Here is a 20,925-nt window from a genome sequence, read left to right as displayed (position 1 = left end):
GATTCGTTTGATTAATGTAGAAGGTTTTTCAGAAGAGGCTTGGATGACCCGCAAATGAAATTCGAACAATTTTAAAATAGGTATGTACAACTTTCTTAAATAGATTGGAAAATTTTCCAAAGTAAGTATGAAAAATATTCAGACAAAATTTGGTCGACTTCAACATGAAGTTTGAATAAATTCCATAGAGAGCTAAAAGAAATTACGAAGGAATTTTTAACAGCTAAAGAAGATTGAAGAACTTTAAGAGAAAATTTGAACATCTTCCATAAGAAATTTGATTTTTCAAAAGATTTTTAACAGCTTCCAGAGAAATTTTGAATAACAGGTAGGTAAATTTGTACAACATACAAACATTTGTATAATCGTTTTGGGTCAAAATTTAGACAGCATGAGCATGAGCATGATTGACCACCCGAGGATGCAACTCCATTATTGCCAGATCAGCTGTAATTACACAGAGAACCAATAGACGTTGCATGGGACTAGCATTCATCCTCAATGTGTAAATACTGGTGATCTAAAATTAGGCAATACCAGCGCTGGCCACGTCTTAATGCTGGTCATGAAAGAAATGGGTAGAAATATGTTGGCGAAGCAAAGCCGAAAACAACTCTGCACTTCCACGAGAAATCACTGGGATGTTGGATAAAAGGGTTTGGGATTGCAGCAGGATTCGTTTTGGTAAACAATATGCTGAATTAATGTCCAAACGATTCAATAACGCGAAAAAACTTGGGTTTGAATCCACGGTCTTCTGTTTAATAAACAAAAGCGGTCGCTACTAGGCCACCGAGCTCCTTATATCACAAAACAATTACCATCAAATTTCTTTTCACTGTGTTGTTACTATGTTTCGATCCCAGCGACGACGACAACAACTACTATTGAGAAGAATTTGACATAGATATGTCTTTCCTAAATCTCAAATATTACTTCTTTTACGTACCCGTCGTTTTAACCGAATGTCATTACGGTCAGTAGTGTAAGGGTTCTAACCCACGATGTTCTACTCAGTAAGCAAAAACTGTCGCTCTAAACTCACCGTGTCCCTTACATCACAACAAGCTACGACCGACGATCGTTCATTATCGTTGACAAGAAGCAAGTGTCCCCAAAAGTAGTTAAAAATGTCTTCTGAACCGGATCAGGCTTACGACACATATGTTTAAATATACGTATTACTATTCCGAATCGTTCACCGATTTCTATTATTAACGATATTCTACAATGGATAGATCAACTCAGTATTGCTACTAGGCTTGGGTTTTAACCCATGATATTCTACTCAATAAACAAAAAACGGTGACTTTATAGCCACCTTTCTCCTTACATTAAAACAATCTACGACCGACTTAACAAAACGCTATTCAAATGAAGCGACGTCTCCAAAAGCAGCCAATCATGTCTTCCAAACTAGATCACACATACATCCTTTCCGAAACTCATGGTTTCAACAAATCAACTTTTGGTTATTAATAGCACTTTATGCTCTCGGAACCCAACGATGGCGGTTTATTCTGTTGTGGGAGAGCTTGGTATTAAACCCATGATGATCTGAACGAACCCTCCAGGATAATCGAGTATCTAAAAACCACAGCACTCCGTCAAAACATATGATTCAGTTTTCATTTGGTAAGTAATGAACAACAGAGATACGCATAATTCATTTAGTTTCAGCTGTTGATGGTTAATTTACGAAAATATATGAATTGTACTATCTACGACGATCACGTCGGCGAATACGATGGTACCTACGACGACGACAACAGAGAATATGGAACTTACCATTTTTCTAGGATATAACCCCTTTGCGCGGCACCTCCACTGGATCTTCATGTCCGCTATCTGTCACTATTTGCAAAAACATCTAATAGCAATTACCTTTGTTGTAGTACTTCCTTCAACATAAAACAAATTATCTTGCATTGTCATGGTCATCTGGGACGATGATCGCGTCTAGTGCTTTCCTCAAGAACCGTTCGTGGCCACCAGCTACCATCCGTCCAGTCTAGGGCGTATACAGCGAGGTATCTTTCAGATTGCTCGCAATCTCCAACACCAGTGAGAGACCAGCAGCCGAACACTTTTGCAAGCGGTAAACTTGCTGATTCTCGGTAACGTCGGCCACCGAATCACCAGCAAAACTCAAGACGGACACATTATCAGCCCTTTCCGAGGCTAATTAACCAACCGGACTGGGTTCAAACTCGCCCACGGTGACGAATATCTCAATAGAACTACCCGCCGATTGTGTGACATCCGAACTCGGGGAACCAGGCTCCCGGAAGGCAATCCGTTTTGGGAGAAAATTTGGATGGCTTACAAAGTCGGTTAAAGTGCAACTATATAGTTATGGATATTACCGAATATCGACGACAACACCACCGGATGCTCTTTTCCTGACGCAGCAAATCAACGAACTTAGCATTTCTGATGCAACAGTGGACGACCGGCATTCCTGACGCAGCAAACGAACGTCCGGCATCCACGACGGCTTCAACCTGACCATCGATTCATGAACGGAAGTTGTACTCCCAACGCAGCAGAACCTAAGTAGAACGGATGCAGTTTCCTGGCACAGCAGAAATTCAGTCAATCAATAAGTAGGGATCAAATATAAATTCTTCAAGTTAGTTACCCAATCAATGTTCAATTACCCATTAAGGATTAAAAGATGGTTATGTGAATGATAAGTGCTACTAGAAGAAAAGCACATAAGTATTAGACTGATGCAAAATTTGAAATTTTCGCTCCACAGTGCTTAAACGGTTCCAAATTGGGCCCTGATTAGCCTCCGAAAATTTGAACTCATTTAGTGAGAAACTGACTTAGCACAAGAAATTTGAAGTTTATATGGGAATTACTATGGAGAAACCATAATTTCGATTCATATGTATCTCAGTACCCAGTTCACTTTACTTTACAAAATGATAGCTGAGTTTCTTGAAAATTTTCTCAGCTACAACTTTGTTGGAGACCAGTTTTCGATCAAATGTAAGGAACAAAAGTTATTAATGATTCAAGTCACTGATGTCTTATGATTATGCTCAATCAACTGTTCAGGAGGCAACATTGGTGTTTATGGCGCATAGAATAGAGGACAAAAACCATGGCTACTATGTCACACTGCAGAATACAGTGTTGCTCACAATACAGTTGCTTAATCTTGCCATAAGATTATCAATCTCTTAAACAATTAATAACTATTTAATTTGACGTTTGGCTGAAAAACGATTTTCTGCAAAGTTGTAGCTGATAAAAATTCCCATAAGAATAGCAATAGAATGTGTTAACAGTACAATATGTAAAAGGCTAAAAGACAATGAACAAAAAGTTTTGTTTTCCCATAGTAATCTCCATATAAACTTCAAATGGTTTGTGCCAAGTCAGTTTCTTATCAAATGAGTTTAAATTTTTGGAGGCTAATCAGGACCCGATTTGATACCGTTTGAATACTGTGGAGCGAAAATTTCAAATTTTGCATCAGTCTAATAAGTAGATAGCACGACCATGCTGGAGGCGTCTGGGTTTGATTCCCGGTCCAGTCTAGGAATTTTTCGGATTGAAAAACGTCTCCACTTCCCTGGGCATAGAATTTGATTTGTAGCCGCACGGTATTCCATTCAAAGGAGTGCCGTTGCGGTACTACTGAAAACCTCAATAAGCCCAGAAAACTACAAAGGGTGGGGTGAGCTCGATCGTTCACAGTAAGGGAGTAGCTTAAGCGCCACCTCGTTTGAGGACTACTCGCTCGGATATCAATTGCCCGGGATGAGACTCGCCAAAGAAAAGGCCATAAGAAGGCCTTGACGAACGGTTTGCAGAACGATCCAACTCCCCTCAACTTTCCTAGCGTCTTACTTACCAGATGTCCGAATCAGTAAGCAGGCATTACTCACTCTACCCTAACTCTCCGCACGAAAGGAAGCTTTTACCCAACTAAAGCTTCTCATCACTGGTAGTTTCCTCCACAATCCTCGAGATGGCGATTCCGTCACAGAAGGGGTTACGACCATTCATTAAAATGAATGGAACAAGACTAATTCAACGAACGAGCGCAAAAGGAGATTACTCAGGTGAACTTCAACATCATAAACGCTAACACAGGTAGGTTTTCTCCGAACACTTTGAAACATCGAGTTCTAACTCATGGTAACACAATTTATTTATTAAGATTATTCTATTCTAGGCCTAGACTTCCCTACCTTAAGCGTGCGTTCTCTCTAACCAGAGCGTTCTTCCCTCCCGACGTCACATGTGCACATGGAAAACATTTAGCGGGTTGTACTCACGGTCTCGTTCATACATGCGGTGGCCGGTGCGATTAAAATCCTCCGCAACCTGCGAGAAAGAGCGACGGTTCTCGCTATTGTCGCGCGCGATGACTCAGCTTACATGGGGTTTGCCGGTGCGATGTCCATGCTTTGCAACCGGCGAGAACAAACGACGGGTGTCGCTATTGTTGCGTGAGCTGGCTCAGCTCGCTATTGTTGGGTGGTGTTCTTTGTTGGTTTGGCTTGGCGGTTCAACCTCGTGTTTGACAGGCCGATGGTGAATCCACCTACCAGAGCACGTTCGGTCAACTGACTCTCGAACGGTCACGATTCCGGTCACGTGGTCGGATTCGGATGCTTTACCGACGGATGATTCGCTCCGGACCGGGCGCGATGTTGATGGCACAGTCCTCCTTGGCCACACGATGACAATGGGCAGCAACGCTTGCCTGGTCTCCGGAAGTGTCCACTATACAAAACGTAGCTTTCCTAAACCCGAGAAATAAACCGTCGAACGGCTGTTCGATGAAAAGGGTTTAGAGAGAAACGCTACCTTCCCACGCACGACATTCATACCTTTCTGTTCGATTTCTCGCTGCACCGATTTCACTACGGTAAACGGGTTTTGATTTTCTTTTGGGAAAGGCTAACACAAGCTAAGCTGTAACGGTCAGAGAAGTTAAAGAACACTGAGGAAACTACAAAGGGCAAGTCTAATCACTTTTTGGTTATACGCGACTACGATCACTTCTGACACGTTTCACCAGTCCAGGCAAAGTGAACGAGAAACTTTTTGGTCCTCAGATAGGAGCCTGGGAAAACTCGCGTCTTCGAACGAAGAATTCGGGTTGGGTTTCCATGTCATCTTTCTGACTGTGACCTCTCGCTCCCACCAGTACTCATCAAGGTGACCTTCACATTCCCCGCCCCATTCCTCAAGGCCGTCCTATAAACTTGACCTTCGGCTTTAGTCCCGATCCCGAGCAAAACGGGAGAGTACTTTAACGAGTGCACTTCTACTCCCCTACAGCGGAACAAGTATTTGAAATGCCCATGTTATGAGCTGGTCTAAGCATTGGCGCAGTTTTATGGTATGATGCGCGCGCAAGGCAGCAAACTAAAGGTTTCGAAATAACATCGAGAGTATGTTGTATATTGAATGACACAGGTGTAATTTCATATGATGTTCGATAGTAATTATTCAATTCAATTATATGTTCTAATAAGGTAGTTTTTTGTACATATTTACAAAAAGGGTGACTGTTACAGATTTTCTTGAAAAAAAAATTTATACTTATTCAAAAATCATACAAGCTTTGAAAGCTCTCAATCAGGTAATAAACCCAAAGAAGAAGAACAAAATCAGCGGAAGTTTCAGCAACTTCCATAAGAAGTTTAAACAATCTCCGAATGATATTTAAGCAGCTTCAGAAGAAAGTTTAAACTTTTCCCAAAGTATGTTTGGAAAACCTACAAAATATATTTATTAGATTTTTCGACTGGTACGTATGGGGATTTCTTTTATATGGCTTTCTCAGTCTAAGGTAATCCAAACAGTTAGTTTTTCATTCTCAGTTTTTTGTTTATAATTTTCGAAAAAGTCATTATTTGCAGTAATTAAATTGGGTTGTTAGCGGAATGCTTAAATAAAACAGGCTAAAAGGTTATCTTCCATTTAATTCCCCTTAATTAATTTTGGTATCCATGTCAGATACGTATTTCGACTACACTGTGCAGTCTTCATCAGTGTCATCCCCACTATAGAAATTATCAAAATCTAACCCCCTTAAGTACTCATCCCTAGGTAAAAAATGTCAAGATCACAGGTATAAAAATGAAACTACAATGTGTCCCAACAAGCTGAATGTCATCGTGGACTTTTCCCACAGCATGACCCAACGACCTGGCCACCTACACCATATGGCGAGGAAGATGGAGACAACGTTGAACAAGTCTCCAACGAGGAACTCCTAGCAGCAGCGAAAGAGTTGAAGGCGAAGAAAGCTCCCGGCCCTGATGGAATTCCCAACGTGGCGTTGAAGGCGGCGATCCAGACGTTCCCGGACATGTTCAGGATAGTGCTGCAGAAATGTATGGACAAGGGTCAGTTCCCTGATAGGTGGAAGGTACAAAAACTTGTGCTGTTGTCAAAGCCCGGAAAACCGCTGGTGGATCCTGCATCGCATAGGCCAATATGCTTGCTGAATACTGTTGGAAATCTCTTGGAGAGGATCATCCTGAACAGGCTGATGAAATGCACGGTGAGTGAACACGGGTTGTCAGAGAGGCAGTTCGGCTTCCGAAAAGGGAGATCAACGGTGGATGCGATTCGGGCAGTGATTGACAGAGCCGAGAAAGCTTTCAAACAGAAGCGGAGAGGAAATCGATACTGCGCCGTAATTACGATTGATGCGAAGAATGCATTCAATAGTTCCAGCTGGGAGGCCATCGCCAAAGCGCTCCATAGAATGAGGGTTCCAGATTACCTCTGCAGGATTCTAAGTAGTTACTTCCAGAACCGGGTCCTGGTCTACGAGACAGACACGGGGCAGTAATTGCTTAGAATCACAGCGGGAGTTCCACAAGGCTCCATTCTACGTCCCACGCTGTGGAATGGAATGTACAATCGTTGGCTTTGCGGACGTTGTCGTCTTGACGGTAACCGGTGAGACGCTGGAAGAAGTGGAAATGCTGACAGCCGAGACGATAGATACGATTGGTAACTGGATGCAAGGAGCGAAGCTGCAGATAGCCCACCACAAAACAGAAGTGATGTTGGTCAATAACTGCAAAGAAGTGCAGCGGGCAGAAAATCACCGTTGGAGAGCACACCATTGTTTCGAAGTGCGTACTGAAGTATCTGGGAGTGATGATCGACGACAGGCTAAACTTCAACAGCCACATCGAATATGCTTGCGAGAAGGCGGCGAAGGTCATCAATGTAATAGCCAGAATCATGCCGAACAATTCTGGTCCAAGCAGCAGCAAGAGGCGTCTTCTGGCTAGTGTGTCCTCATCGATACTTAGGTACGGAGGAAATTGGAGTAGTACGCTCCGGCTCATGGCCATGCGAGTCGTGAGTGCGTACAGAACCATTTCGATGGAGGCAGTGAGCGTTATCACCGGTATGATCCCAATCGGCATCACCTTGGTGGAGGACTACGAGTGCTATATGACGAGAGAAACCAGAGGAGTACGAAAAATGGTGAGAACGGTGTCGATGGCTAAGTGGCAGCAGGTGTGGGATGCAGCAGAGAACGGTAGATGGACACACAGGCTAATACCGATTATTTCGACCTGGGTGAACAGGAAGCATGGAGAAGTCAACTTCCACTTGACGCAGTTCCTGTCTGGTCATGGCTGCTTCATGAAGTACCTGCATCGGTTCGGACACACAACGTCACTGTCCGGAGTGTGGGTATGTGGATGAATCACCAGAGCACGTGGTCTTCGAATGTCCTAGATTTGATGCTGTGCGAGAGGATATGCTCGCCCTTAGCGCGGAGAACCTCGTCGAAGAAATGTGTCGAGAGGAGGGCACCTTTAACGCCGTCAGCAGAGCAGTAACGCAGATCATGTCAGCGCTGCAGTGAAAATGGCGAGAAGACCAACTAGAAAGTAGTAATGTGCTCACACAAGTGCGAAGTGAAAGCCGAAGCCGGGAGTACTCTCCGTCAGAGTAAGCTGAATCCACCACCGGGGTTAGCCGAGTAGAACGTGACACTGGGAGCTAAATGGCTCACAAATTGGAGATACGATCAGCGAACTGGAAGCGCCAGTTAGCTGAGGTAAAGTGAGGTGCGTAATACACGCCCCCTCCGAAGTAATACGACAAGTGGTTCCGGAGGAAAAGGGCAAGGCGTCCAAGAAGGTTTTAGTGCGGTAAGAATCCCACGGTTTTCGCAAATGCTATCCATGCAAGCATAGCAGAACATGGAAAGCTGATGATTCACATGCTTACTGTAATAGTCTTCAGTGGAAATATCCTGGCCAGCAAGTAGCTGTTTTATGGATCTCATTATTGAGTCAATTGAACGGCCCTGCATCAGTGAATATCCCGCAACGGTTGTTCGACAGGTCGGACAGTCCCTGGAAGTATTCAACCACACATAAATGCACTTTTCACAGAAAATCTTGGAACAATCTGGGCACAGCCACGCATCATTAACATCTTGAAAACAGATTCCACACTCCAAATCCGTGACTAAATTTGCGAATTTTGGATCGATCGCTTTGGCCATTGCGTGTTTTGCTTCGAGTTTCCGAAAATAATAAAACAATTTCGAAAATAGTCTACTAATTCGGTTGATTTTCGAAATCAAAATTTCAGTGCGATTCAGATATTGCTACTTTATGATCATATCAATAAACCATTTCTTTCAATCTAAGGTCATCTTCCCATTGACATCGATACCCAAAATAGATCGAAATCACCCTCCAAAATTGCAGTTGCACAACAATATCAAGTGCAGAATAAAGAAACTTAAAACGGCACCCGTGTACCTGACAATGCAACAATGCAACAATGCAACAAAAGACAGAAATGGCAAATGGATCGATGTCAATTGGCAATCATCGATAGGCACACAATCGATTAGTAAATTAGTTTGTGCGCACGTGGAAAGCCGCTACCAATACCTACCACCCAGCCCTTGAGTTTCTGCAGCAGTAAGAAATGTGAAAGCAAGTAAAAAGCAAAAAAAAGAACGACTCAGGTAATTGCTAACGAGGGAAAGTCCCCTCGTGTTATTTTCCTTTGACTTTCGAACGGAAACCGGAATGACAATTGGCACACTTTGCCAATCAGTGAGCCCATTTTGGAACCTAGACGCTCATCACTGCTGCTGCTGCTGCTGCTGCCTAGAACTTCGGATTCAAAAGCGAAATATGCGCGGATAAATTTTTCGTGTGCCGCTGAAGGTGAATCAGTAGGGGTCGGGGGTGGAAAGGGAAAATCAATACTACGATTACGATTACGGCGACGAACGAGGATGGCAACGGAAAATATCCCTCGCCCATCCCACTCCATACACTCCCAGGGACGAAGACGACGACAACGATGATGGCGATGACGACGGTGAGGGCCTGCTCGCGTTCGCATTTGGTTAGCCGGAGAAAGATTCGCGCGCGCACTCGCGCCAAATTGACTTGATAAAAATTTAAATCAGATATTATTTATTAGATTGAACCAAGGGAGTTTCTCACTCCCATTTATTTTTTCTCTCTCTCTCTATCGCCTGACTTAGATTCGGCGTCCCAGCACGGTCAGATCGGTTAGGGGAGGAGAGTGTAGGATGTAGGCGGAAAAGGAAATCCCTTACGTGGCAGCCATCGCGCGCTGATGACGATTTTTGTTTGGCAGGATTTTCGCTGAAGAGCTCGAATTTTCTTGGTGCTGCATGGTTTTCCAGTTGGAAGGAGGTTTATTTGCATAAACCAGATGGATGGATGGATCGAATATATTAGATTTTGCTTTTGGATTTTCAAATTTCGTATTTCCTCGGGACTTTGTAAGTGATGGGGAATTTAAAACGCTACGTCCAAATACCTGAAGTTTTACAAGACATTTTATTTACACAAAAGGGTGTTCACGTTGCAATTGCATCACACATAAACAGCTGCAACTTCTTAACCATGGTACATAATAATTTTAAGTTTTCATTGGAGATTCTTTAATCCACTTTTTTTTCGTGTTGGGTATTTTGATCACTGCGACCAGTACTTAGATCTATTGTGATATATTACCTGTTTTAATATTGCTTTATCAGCATGTCATATCACAATTTTGTGAGGCAACCGACATAGACTGACCGAAAGCATTTTCCCAGTCAGGTATTATATTTCGAATGAATTGCACTACTTGGCTCGGAACTGAATTCCAAATATCAAAGGGTTCTGTCAGCCCTTTATCCAGAAAAATACGCCACTTATTGAAGATTGCTGTATAAGAGCATAGGAGGTGTTCAGAGTATTCTTTTTCTATGCCACATAATCGACACATGTCCTCTTGAAGTTTTTCTTTTAGCTTCAAGTGATATTCACATGGACAGTGTCCTGTTATTAAACCAGTGTACATACTGAGATCTTTCTTTGATAGTTCAAGAATTTTGCTAGTCATTGAAATGCTCGGATCAATGAACCGTTTCGACTCTCGAGAGACTCCACAGCATGGTTCTGATCCTGTAAATTGTTGAGATGATCCAAGCCTAGCTAGTGTGTCGGCTTTCTCATTCCCTTGAAGTCCGTAGTGACCAGGAACCCAAAATATGTTCACTTGGTTTTGGCAGGCCAATTTTGGCACAAGTGACATTCCCATAAAAGTTTAGAATTACATGTTGCTGAGTTCAATGCATTTAGTGCTGCTTGGCTATCAGACATAATGCAGATATTCGAATGTCTATAATTTCTACGCAAGCAAATTTTAGAACGTTCAAGAATTGCTTGGACTTCTACTTGGAACACGGTAAGTCAGTAGCCCATAGGTAATGAGATATTTATTACTGGGCCTGCTACCCCTGCTCCTACATGATTATCCAATCTAGAGCCGTCCCACTAATCGCAATCCGGATCTGCTCCACATTGCACACGTGTAATTTTTATGAAGGATTGAGAGGTGTTTCTTCCCGTGTTGTACTGCCGCTTATCGCAGGCCGTTGGTTCCAGGGTTGGTTTAAAATTGTGCAAGTTTGCAGAAGTTTATTACAATGTTTCCAAAAAAATCCTAAATCTTTGATGAGATCTGACCAGTGTTGGGAATTTTCATTTTTTTACGCAGGACTACGTCTTTAATTTCTATACTGGGGTATACTTTGTGAAAACCGAAAACGGAACATGAAACAAAATTATGAAAGATTTTGAACATTAATAACTCAGCTGCCCCTGGATCAATTTCAATAATTTTATCACCAATCGATCAGAAATATGTCGACGTAATGCTTCCAATTGCTGATTTTCAACAATAAACTATTGAAAAAGTGGTAATGGCAAGCATTATCCAAAGTACACATAAAAAGTGATAAATGTTTCACTGTTTTCATGATATAAACGTTGTTCCCAAACGCAGTCGTCATAATCGAGTACCACTTGGTTGCACATCATTCCGCTTTAACCTGAAAAGATATAAAACAACGCTGCTGTCTAGCCTCAACTCATTTTCGCTTCGGACGCTGTGGTGAGCAGACAGCAAAAGCAGTCGTCTGGCTTGCCGTGGCGGTGTCAAACGTGTCTCCGGTCTGATCTACGAATCCTGTCACCTACACTGAATACGTCAAGCGTAAGTGGCCATGGATGGCGTCTACACTTTGAAGCGACAAACGCACTCGGTTACGGTTTCGAAGGTTAAATCATCGCCAACTTTGGCAACTAAACGGCCCTTCTCAGGGCCACCATGCTTATTACAGTAAAGAGTAGAAATAGAATTTATCTGCCTGTTTGTCCATATTCGGCAGCACACGCCCCCAACGACCGCAAAAAAATGCTCTTGTAAACAAATTTGAAAGCAGGGTGCAAATAATTTTGATTGATTCTCTTCATCAACTTTTAATCGACACAGCTGGATATTTTCTACACACAGTTCGATGGAAAAAGCAACATTCTAGCATCCAATTCGACGAAGACGACAGGAAACATTTTTGATGCCGAGTTATTTACGAAAGAGAGAGTCGATGAGAATCGATCAATGTAGATAGGACCTATTGAAAAGTGACGCGAGATTTGTTTTCAGTCGATCTTCTTTTCCGTGCTGAGCACCAATGCTACCGACGCCAGGGAGGCAGCTCTCACACCTGGACCCTACCTATCGATCCATCAATTCATGAACCGAGGACGAACGGCTTTACTTCCCTTCAGAAGGAAGGCGCGATCAGAGATGTTATGCCTCAGAACATGCCGACTGAGATTGAACCCAGGCCTGCTGGGGTGAGAGGTATCCACGTTTACCACTACACCACCGGTGCCGCTAACTTTCCAGGTGTTGTCATTGGCAAATTGCGCAAAAGGAAAGGAGACAGTGTCGCTACTTGATAGCAAACTACTCATGATGGAAGGAGTCTTTGTAGCTTACCGGCGTTGTGATAATCGAGTACCACTTGGTTGCACATCATTCTGCTTTAACGCTGCTGTCTAGCCTCAACCCACCGACAGAACATCGTCAGCCCTCATGAATCTGAGGTTGCTGAAAATGCAACCATTCTTCTTCAGATTCCTAACATTTCTCTAGAGGAATCCGAGATTACGGCTGACGAACTGTTGGCCTATATCAAATCATCTAAAAACATGAAGGCCCCAGGTTTCGACAACATCCTGAATCTGGAACTCAAACACTTGAGTTCCAGATTCTACAACCATCTGGTACTGATTTTTAATCAGTGCCTCAGACTTGGCTACTTCCCCTCGTGTTGGAAGTCAGCTAAAGTCATACCCATCCGGAAACCTGGGAAGGATCCGTCCTCTCCTTCAAGTTATCGACCAATCAGCCTTCTCTCAGGGTTATGAAAACTGTTCCAAAGAGCAGTATACCACCAGCTCCTAACATGTGCCGAAGAAAACAACTTGTTACTCGAGGAACAGTTTGGCTTTCGGAAAGGTCGTTCGACCGTCCACCAGCTGACTCGAGTGACAAACATTCTAAGACGGAACGAGTCTATTTCGAAAACATCTGCCATATGGCGTTGTTGGACATTGAAAAAGCGTCGACAATGTCTGGCATGATGGCCTGGTGTGCAAATTGCAGCAGTACGGTCTTCCAATCTTCCTAGTGAAGATCATAAACTTTCAACATCGGTGCCGGGGTTCCACAAGAAAGCATCCTTGGCCCCATCCTATTCAACCCGTTCACCTCCGATATGCCGGCTCTCCCTGATGGTGGATCGTTGTCTCTGTTCACAGATGACATATCCATCATTTATAAGGGTAGGGTCATCGGAGCTCTGACTGCCAAACTTCATAGAGGCCTGGACGTCCTGGCTGAATATTTCAACAGCTGGAAGTCCGTATCAACGCGGCAAAGACCCAGGTCATTATCTTTCCACACTCTAAATCTCCCAGACTTGTTCCGTCAGAGAATAACAAGATCTGCCTGAACGGCACAGTGGTGGAATGGTCCAAAGAGGTCGTGTACCTCGTGCTAATACTAGACAGCAAGCTTCTTTTCAGGGAGCACGTTGGCAAAACGAAAACCAAGTGCAACATCTTGATAAGATCGTTGCATCCACTTATCAACAGGAAGTCGACCCTGTTGTCTATTGGCCAACATTAGAGCCATTTCCCCTATTATACCGTTTCATTTTCGATTAGTTTTTGTTACAAAGATTTTTTCTGGATCGGATGATATTTATGAATTCCTTTTCATCTTGATTGATGCTTTTTTTCAGAAAACTTAGCAGGCGCCTAAGCACCTAACATGTGGAACTTCATGCAAGACTGCTGTCTAAAAGTTTACCCCAGCGGCGCTGGTGGTGTAGTGGTAAGCGTGATAACCTCTCACCCCAGCAGGCCTGGGTTCAATCCCAGTCGGCGCCGCCGGGATGTTCTGAGGCATAACATCTCTGAGTCCAGGTGTTGGAGCTGCCTACCTGGCGTTGGTAGTATTGGTGCTCAGCTTGGAAAACAAGATCGACGGAAAACAAATCAAGGGAAAAAATAAAAATAAAAGTTTACCCTTTTTTTGTGTATATAACTGGTATAGTTTGACATCGATCTGTCAACATAATGAAGTAATGAAATTGGGTTGTTAGCGGAATCCTTAAATAAAACAGCCAAAAAGGCTATCTTACATTTAATTCCACTTAGTTCATTTCGACTACAATGTGCAGTCTTTATCAGTATCATTCCCACTAAAGACTTATCAAAAACCTAACCCCCTTAAGTACTCATCCCCTAGGTAAAAATGTAAAGATCACAGATTTTTTCCTTATTAGAGATTTGAGTTGATTTTTCTCCTTTACTTTACTAAAACCTTGGTTTGGTTATTATTAGTTAGGTAGTTTCCGATTCTACACATTGTAGTATCATTTTCATACCTATGATCTTGACATTTTTACCTATGGGATGAGTGCTTAAGGGGGTTAGGTTTTTGATAAGTCTTTAGTGGGAATGATACTGATGAAGACTGCACATTGTAGTCGAAATGAATTAAGTGGAATGACTCTGATGAAGACTGCACATTGTAGTCGAAATACGTATCTGTCATGGATACCAAAATTATTTAAGTGGAATTAAATGGAAGAAAATCTCGCGCAACATGAGAAAAGGGTTTATCATTGTTGATCGATTCTCTTCATCGATTCTCTATTTCGCGAATAACCCGGCTGCAAGTGCATTTCCAATTGAGTGTATTGTTTCAGGCGCAAGCTAACATCATCTTCTGTTGAACTATGCGAGCCTAGCGAGAAATTCGTTTATGTTGCCGTGGTAAACCAAAGAGAAAGTCGATGAAGAGAATCGATCAATGAGGATAGGCCTATTTCAAATGTTACGCGAGATAATTTTTTTGCTGTTTTATTGTCAAAAATAAATTTTCGTAATATCGACACTGATCGTTCATATGGGCCAATGTCGCAAACGCTAACGATGGCTTCTTTCGTAAATAGCTCGTAATTCAAAGTCAATCCATGTAAGTCAGCAAATTCTATCGGTTTCTCTGTACAACAAACAGCCTGTTGGCTTACTTCAGCGAGTTTCCATTCTCGAGAAGCTCGCGATTAATGTCAATGTTTACGCTTGTTACATTGGCCCTTATGAAAGAAAAGTAGATATTTGGTTGCACGCTCAGTACACGCTATTTGAAAACTACTAAAATTTGGGTAGAATGTTCGGAGTGTCAAGTTAACAAATGAACAATGTCAGTCGTATTCATGACCAGGGGATGGATAAGGCTGTCATATCGCTTAAGTTTGCTGCGTACCGAACATCTGCAACGTTGTCAGCGGTACCATGATATGTTTTGTTGTTTTGATGTTGAGTACGTGTACATATAGCTAAATATGTCAAACCCCTGTTCATGACAATGGTGTCGATTTGTCAACTTGTCACTTACACAACGTATTTAGTTTTCCCAATCTACCGAAAGATTCAGTTTTGACTGATCTGGTTAGATTCTACCTAAATTTGGGTGGTTTTGAAATAGCGTGTAAGCATTAACGTTGACGGCGGCTCTGTAAGGAAATGTCCACCATGTTTCACGCATGGGCTGACGTTCGCTAAAAGGCTTTTCCATAGGAGCAAAGAGTTACAGAGTGGCCGACAAGGCGAATTATCAATTGCCATGGTTATTGGTCATTCTTTTTTCGACTAGCTCTATGGCACATGGGGCTTATCAAAGGATTTATTAACGCATATTTTCAAGTCGATCAGAAGTCAACCAAGGTAGTTTTCAACCAGGCATATTGCCTGTTTATATGTACAATATTTCTTCGTTTCTTCGACCTGGTTATTGTGCATTGCATTAATTACGTAAATTACGCTAATTGAATGTAATTTAATGTAAACATTTCGAAGATTTGATGCTAAGGTTAAGACAAGATTGCATTGCAGTACACCTATGATGAAACTACTGTTCTGTCTGTGTGAATTGGAATTTGGAATATTTCCGTCGATCTTGTTTTCCGTACTGAGTACCAATACTACCAATGCCAGGGAGGCAGCTCCTACACCTGGACCCTATCTATCGACCCATAAAATCATGGACCGGGGACCAACGGCTGGGTAAGTCAAGATTGTCATCACAGTAGATCGAGGTGGTGCATTTCTAATAGTCACTTAAGTAAAGATAAAGATAAACTCATTTGGTGGTAAATAGAGTCGAATCACCATGTACAATCCAGAATCCGTTATGAACCATATTAATGTCACTTCCGATGACGGGTCATTGGCCAGTGCGTCACATGCGCTATTCCCTGCCTCACTCTGGTTGACGTCGCTAACCGATTGACCATAAAGCCCACATATGACCCTATGTCAATTTTTTTTATGAGAAATGGGTCAACCCGAAATTTACTTTGACTCAGTTGTATAAGAAAAATCGTTAAAATGTATAAGTTTTTTTGCCTCTCAAAGATGAAAATGATGACGATCGGCTCATAACCACCCCTCAGGAGAAAGCAAATGCGATTGGTGAGCGTATTGCCAAATCGCACTTGCTTGGCTTCAACATCCAAAGTCCGCTCGAAGTTCAGGTTGAGCAATACGTACTCAACCTTGATTCCTCCCCTTGTGCCATCCCTCCAGAGGATAGAATCACATTGGAACAGATTTCCTCAGCGCTGAAATTCACCAAAAACATGAAGGCCCCCGGGTTTGACCGAATATTCAACCTAGTGTTGAAAAATCACAGCATAAAGGTTCACTCTCTGCTGGCTGCTGTCTTCAACAGATGCTTGGAACTGCACTACTTTCCAAGTATCTGGAAGACAGCGAAAATCATACCTATCCGCAAACCCGGGAAGGACCCAACGCTAGCTTCAAGCTACAGACCGATCAGCCTCCTTTCAGCGCTGAGCAAATTGTTCGAGAAACTTATTCTCAATCGTTTGCTCAAGTTTTTCGAGGAGCACAACATTCTCCGACCGGAACAGTTCGAGTTCAGCAAGGGGCACTCCACAAATCATCAGCTAGTACGGGTGATGAATAACATCCGAAGTAACAAGGCTGTATCCAAGACTACAGCCATGGCATTGTTAGACGTTGCCAAAGCGTTTGACAATGTCTGGCACATTGGGCTTGTATACAAGCTTTGTAACTTCAACTTTCCTTTGCATCTTGTTAAAATCACCCGTAGCTACCTTCAGCAAATGTCGTTCAGGGTATCGTTGAATGGCTGCCTTTCAAACACGTTCTCCATCCCAGCAGGAGTTCTGCAAGGAAGTCTGTTGAGCCTTTTGCTTTACAGCATCTACACTTCCGACATTCCTCCCCTCGGAGACGGTTGCGTGTTTTTCCTGTTCGCAGATGATACTGCAATAGCCGTCATAGGAAGGATGCCTCGCGAAATAACGAACAAACTTCAACGATGCCTTGACACCTTTGCTGATTAAGCCACCATGTGGAAAATAAAAATCAATGCCTTCAAAACACAACCGATCATGTTCCTCCATCGGCAATCGCCCAAACTCAAACCGGCTTCCTCTTGTACTGTAATCATGCATGGCACAAGGGTTGAGTGGTCTGCCGAAGTAACCTATCACGGGATGTTGTTTGATGAAAAGCTCCTATTCCGCTCGCATGTTGAGAAAACCTTGGTTAGGTGTCTGTATCTGCTGATTTGCCGTAGATCCCGCCTCTCAAGGGTGAACAAACTTGCTGTCTACAAACAAATCATAGCACCTGCGATCCTCTACGCAGCTCCGGTGCGAGAATCATGTGCAAAGACTCAACGACTCAGGTCGCTCAGAACAGAGTGCTTAGGATGATCCTTGATCGTCCATTTGACACAAGAATTTCAGACCCCCACCAAGAGGCGAACATTCCAAAATTAGATTTCAATATTGATGACATAAAGACTAGGTTTATGCAGAAATGCAATACATCAAAACATACTCTGATAAGCAATTTATATATAGTAGGTTAGGTGTATATAGTAGCTACAGGTTAATTGTAGTTGTTAATAGCAGTTATAAGTAGTCTCCTTTTCGTAGTAAATTAAATAAAGTAGTAAATAAATAAGTAGTAAAGTTTTAGTAGTAAATTCAAAACAAACCAATCACATCAAGGTGGTCATACTCTAACAACAGACCTGATAGGACTAGAAACTGTAAATAATAATTAAAATTTAAAATGTAATAAAGTTGAAAAGACGAATCTGTGTCACTTGATTATCCATACATGTAAACCAAACAAATACAAGAAATAAAGATCATTATAAGTCAAAAAAAAAAGTTTAAGTTTTGTTTTCTAATGATTTATCCCATACAACTAAGTAACAGTGACTCTCTCACTAAGTTACTCTCTTGTTACATATGCAAACCATAAATTGAGGCTGCTGCTAACTAACTTCAAATACTGCTTTTAATGTATTTCAAATGCCATGTAAAAATATGCTGAAAGTTTTTAGCTTTTAGCTATACTCGTCACTTCTAAAATATATCTACTCTACTATACCTTGTATACTATATATAGTAAGTATTCGTCCAATTTTGTCTCATACAATTGCATGTCCTCCAACGAACCAGAACCGTCCAACCTGAGCGATCCCAAAACTCGAGCACAGCCACTTACTTATTTATATTTCGATGACAAAACAACGTGAATTTACTTTTTCCCCCCAATACCACCTTGAAGAAACGGAAGAAAAATACCAACGAATAACGAGCAACAAAAAAAAAAGGATAACCGTGCGGCAGAAAAGCAAAGCAGAGCAGAGCTGAAAAAAATAAGGGTGAGTCCCAGCGCATTGAGGTGGGGCTAATACCTACATTTATATATTCTACACATTGGTTCGAACTGTTTTTCTGCTGCTTCTTCAATTTTCCCATTCCACACGAACACACCCCTCGAAACGAAAAAAAAAAACGAATCCTGCGTATTTCTTCCACTTTCGGTTCGTTCCCTTTCCAAGGATCCCGGCGACGCTTGTTATGCGTGTGGTGAAATAAATTTGAACAAGTTTCGCCTATTTGAATGTAGATGTCATTAGGGAGCCCCCTGCCGATCCGGATGCTGTTTGCTTTGGCTACGCACGGATGAAGCAAGGTAAATCATCTCCAAATTGAATTACCTACGACGACGACGACGGATGGGACTTGGTACCACCATCCTTGGACGTGTTCCAAATCGTGAGTTGGCCGAAATATTTTCCAGCAACAGCAATCCAATTACCGGGTCTCTCCCGCCGTTGCTTTTTCGCCTAGTAAGGGTACTACTACATGGTAGCGGATGCCGGATCCAGTTCTGTTCACTGTCAAGCGCACAGTAATTTCTGTCACTCCCCATTTTTCGGCTGGTTCCGTCCGTTCGCTTCCAACAAGAAAGCCCACTGATTATCACTCTGATAAGGAATTGACAGCAATTATTATCATCATTCGGGTCGATTCTGTTTCTGTTGCGAAGGAAGTGGTGAACGAAAAAAAAAAACAGAAGGATGCCAATCAAGCTTAGGGAGGCGGAAGGCCATCTGGAAATGATGGTGGATTGATGCTGAAGCTGTTAATCATGTTAATCGCTTCGCTTGCTTGCTAAACGGCGGCTTCTGCAGAAATAAAGAGGAGAGCTATTGAACGTAAAAGATACAAAGCAGCTGAGGGAACACAGCATGCAACAGGGAAGAGGTTGGACTTTTATGACGACGGGAAAAGGAAAACACAAGACCCAAGCTAATCAAATTTTTACGAATGATTTAAACGTAATGTGGCGGGTTAAGGCAGTGGGCTGTATTTTTTTTTTACAAAATAACACAATATCCGAAAGCAACTATGTCAAAGCAAGCTAGTGCCGCTTTGAGTATTTTAACCCAAGACTTAAACTATCCGGTAAGACTTCTGACTAAAAAAAATCGCTAAGAAATACGGCCATGCGATTGCCTGTGGAAGCCCTCTCAACTGGAGCTGGGCTTGGTACCAATGTGGTGTTTACATCTGTGTGGAATTGCAAGCGCTAGTGTACTAGCGCTGTGCAAAAAAAAAAATAGCATGCATAATATAAACAGGGCATCAGCGCCTACCAGCATGAGATTTCAGGAGCAACTAAAATTTCGTTCTAGTTGGCTAGCTTAGTTCAGTTCACCCATAAATAGGTAGTTGATTCACCCATATTTGGGTTTCTGATACAATACCGACATATAATATGAGTGAATGATACTGATAAAAATAAGTACAACTCACTCACATTACGAGTAAAGCAACTTTACCTATACATGGGTAATTGCACTTTACTCATATTTGGTTAAAAAAATAACAACTGTCAAATACTGTAAGTGGGATCCTCAAAATTCCGGCTTATGCACCAGCCGCCAAATTTAAATTCAAATTATCAAAAAACTGGGTTTGAAATATAAAAAAAAATCCATTCATATTCATATTCCAAATTCATATTTGCTTGTTTTAATATTTTTTGTTTGTTTTACAAATCCCTGTCTATCTCTCTTCTATTTGTGACGTCACTCCCCCCCCCCTTCTTTTTTGTTCCCTTGTTAGTCACTCTAACCCCTAGAAAAGCCGTCTTCCCCTACTAGGTATAATTTAGGGTCCCTACTGATTAATCGGTGTGATTGTGTGTGTGATGATAATGGTTCGGGTACTTACAGTTGCTGCTCAATGGTACCTGGTCGGGCCACACTTGCCGGTAGTGCCGGACATATGATGATGGACGAAGATAATCGCCCCGACGGTCGCCGGAGAGGAACCAATCTTCTCCAGACCGGCCCGATGATGGTCGACGGTTCGGTGTCGAGCTGTTCACTGCGACCATGGGTTATCTTGGAGATGAACCAATTGAAATATCGTTCGCTCCGCGAATGCTAACCGCAGTACGTTTAGTGAACGTTCCTGCCACAAGCCCAAACTACTGTTGCCACCGCTCAGTGGTTTCTGAATTTTCTTCAGATTTTCCACTTAATTTACTGCGACTCACTTTTAGCTACCTTAGCCTGTTTTTTTTTTATAAACTATTTTCACACACGCGACTCACGTTTTTGTGTTCTTTTTATATAATTTTTTGA

This window comes from Ochlerotatus camptorhynchus, unplaced genomic scaffold (assembly GCF_037179485.1).
Source record: "Ochlerotatus camptorhynchus isolate MF236.1 unplaced genomic scaffold, CSIRO-AGI_Acam_v1.1 ptg000086l, whole genome shotgun sequence".
Classification (NCBI taxonomy): domain Eukaryota; kingdom Metazoa; phylum Arthropoda; class Insecta; order Diptera; family Culicidae; genus Ochlerotatus; species Ochlerotatus camptorhynchus.
This window is presented reverse-complemented; position numbering follows the sequence as displayed.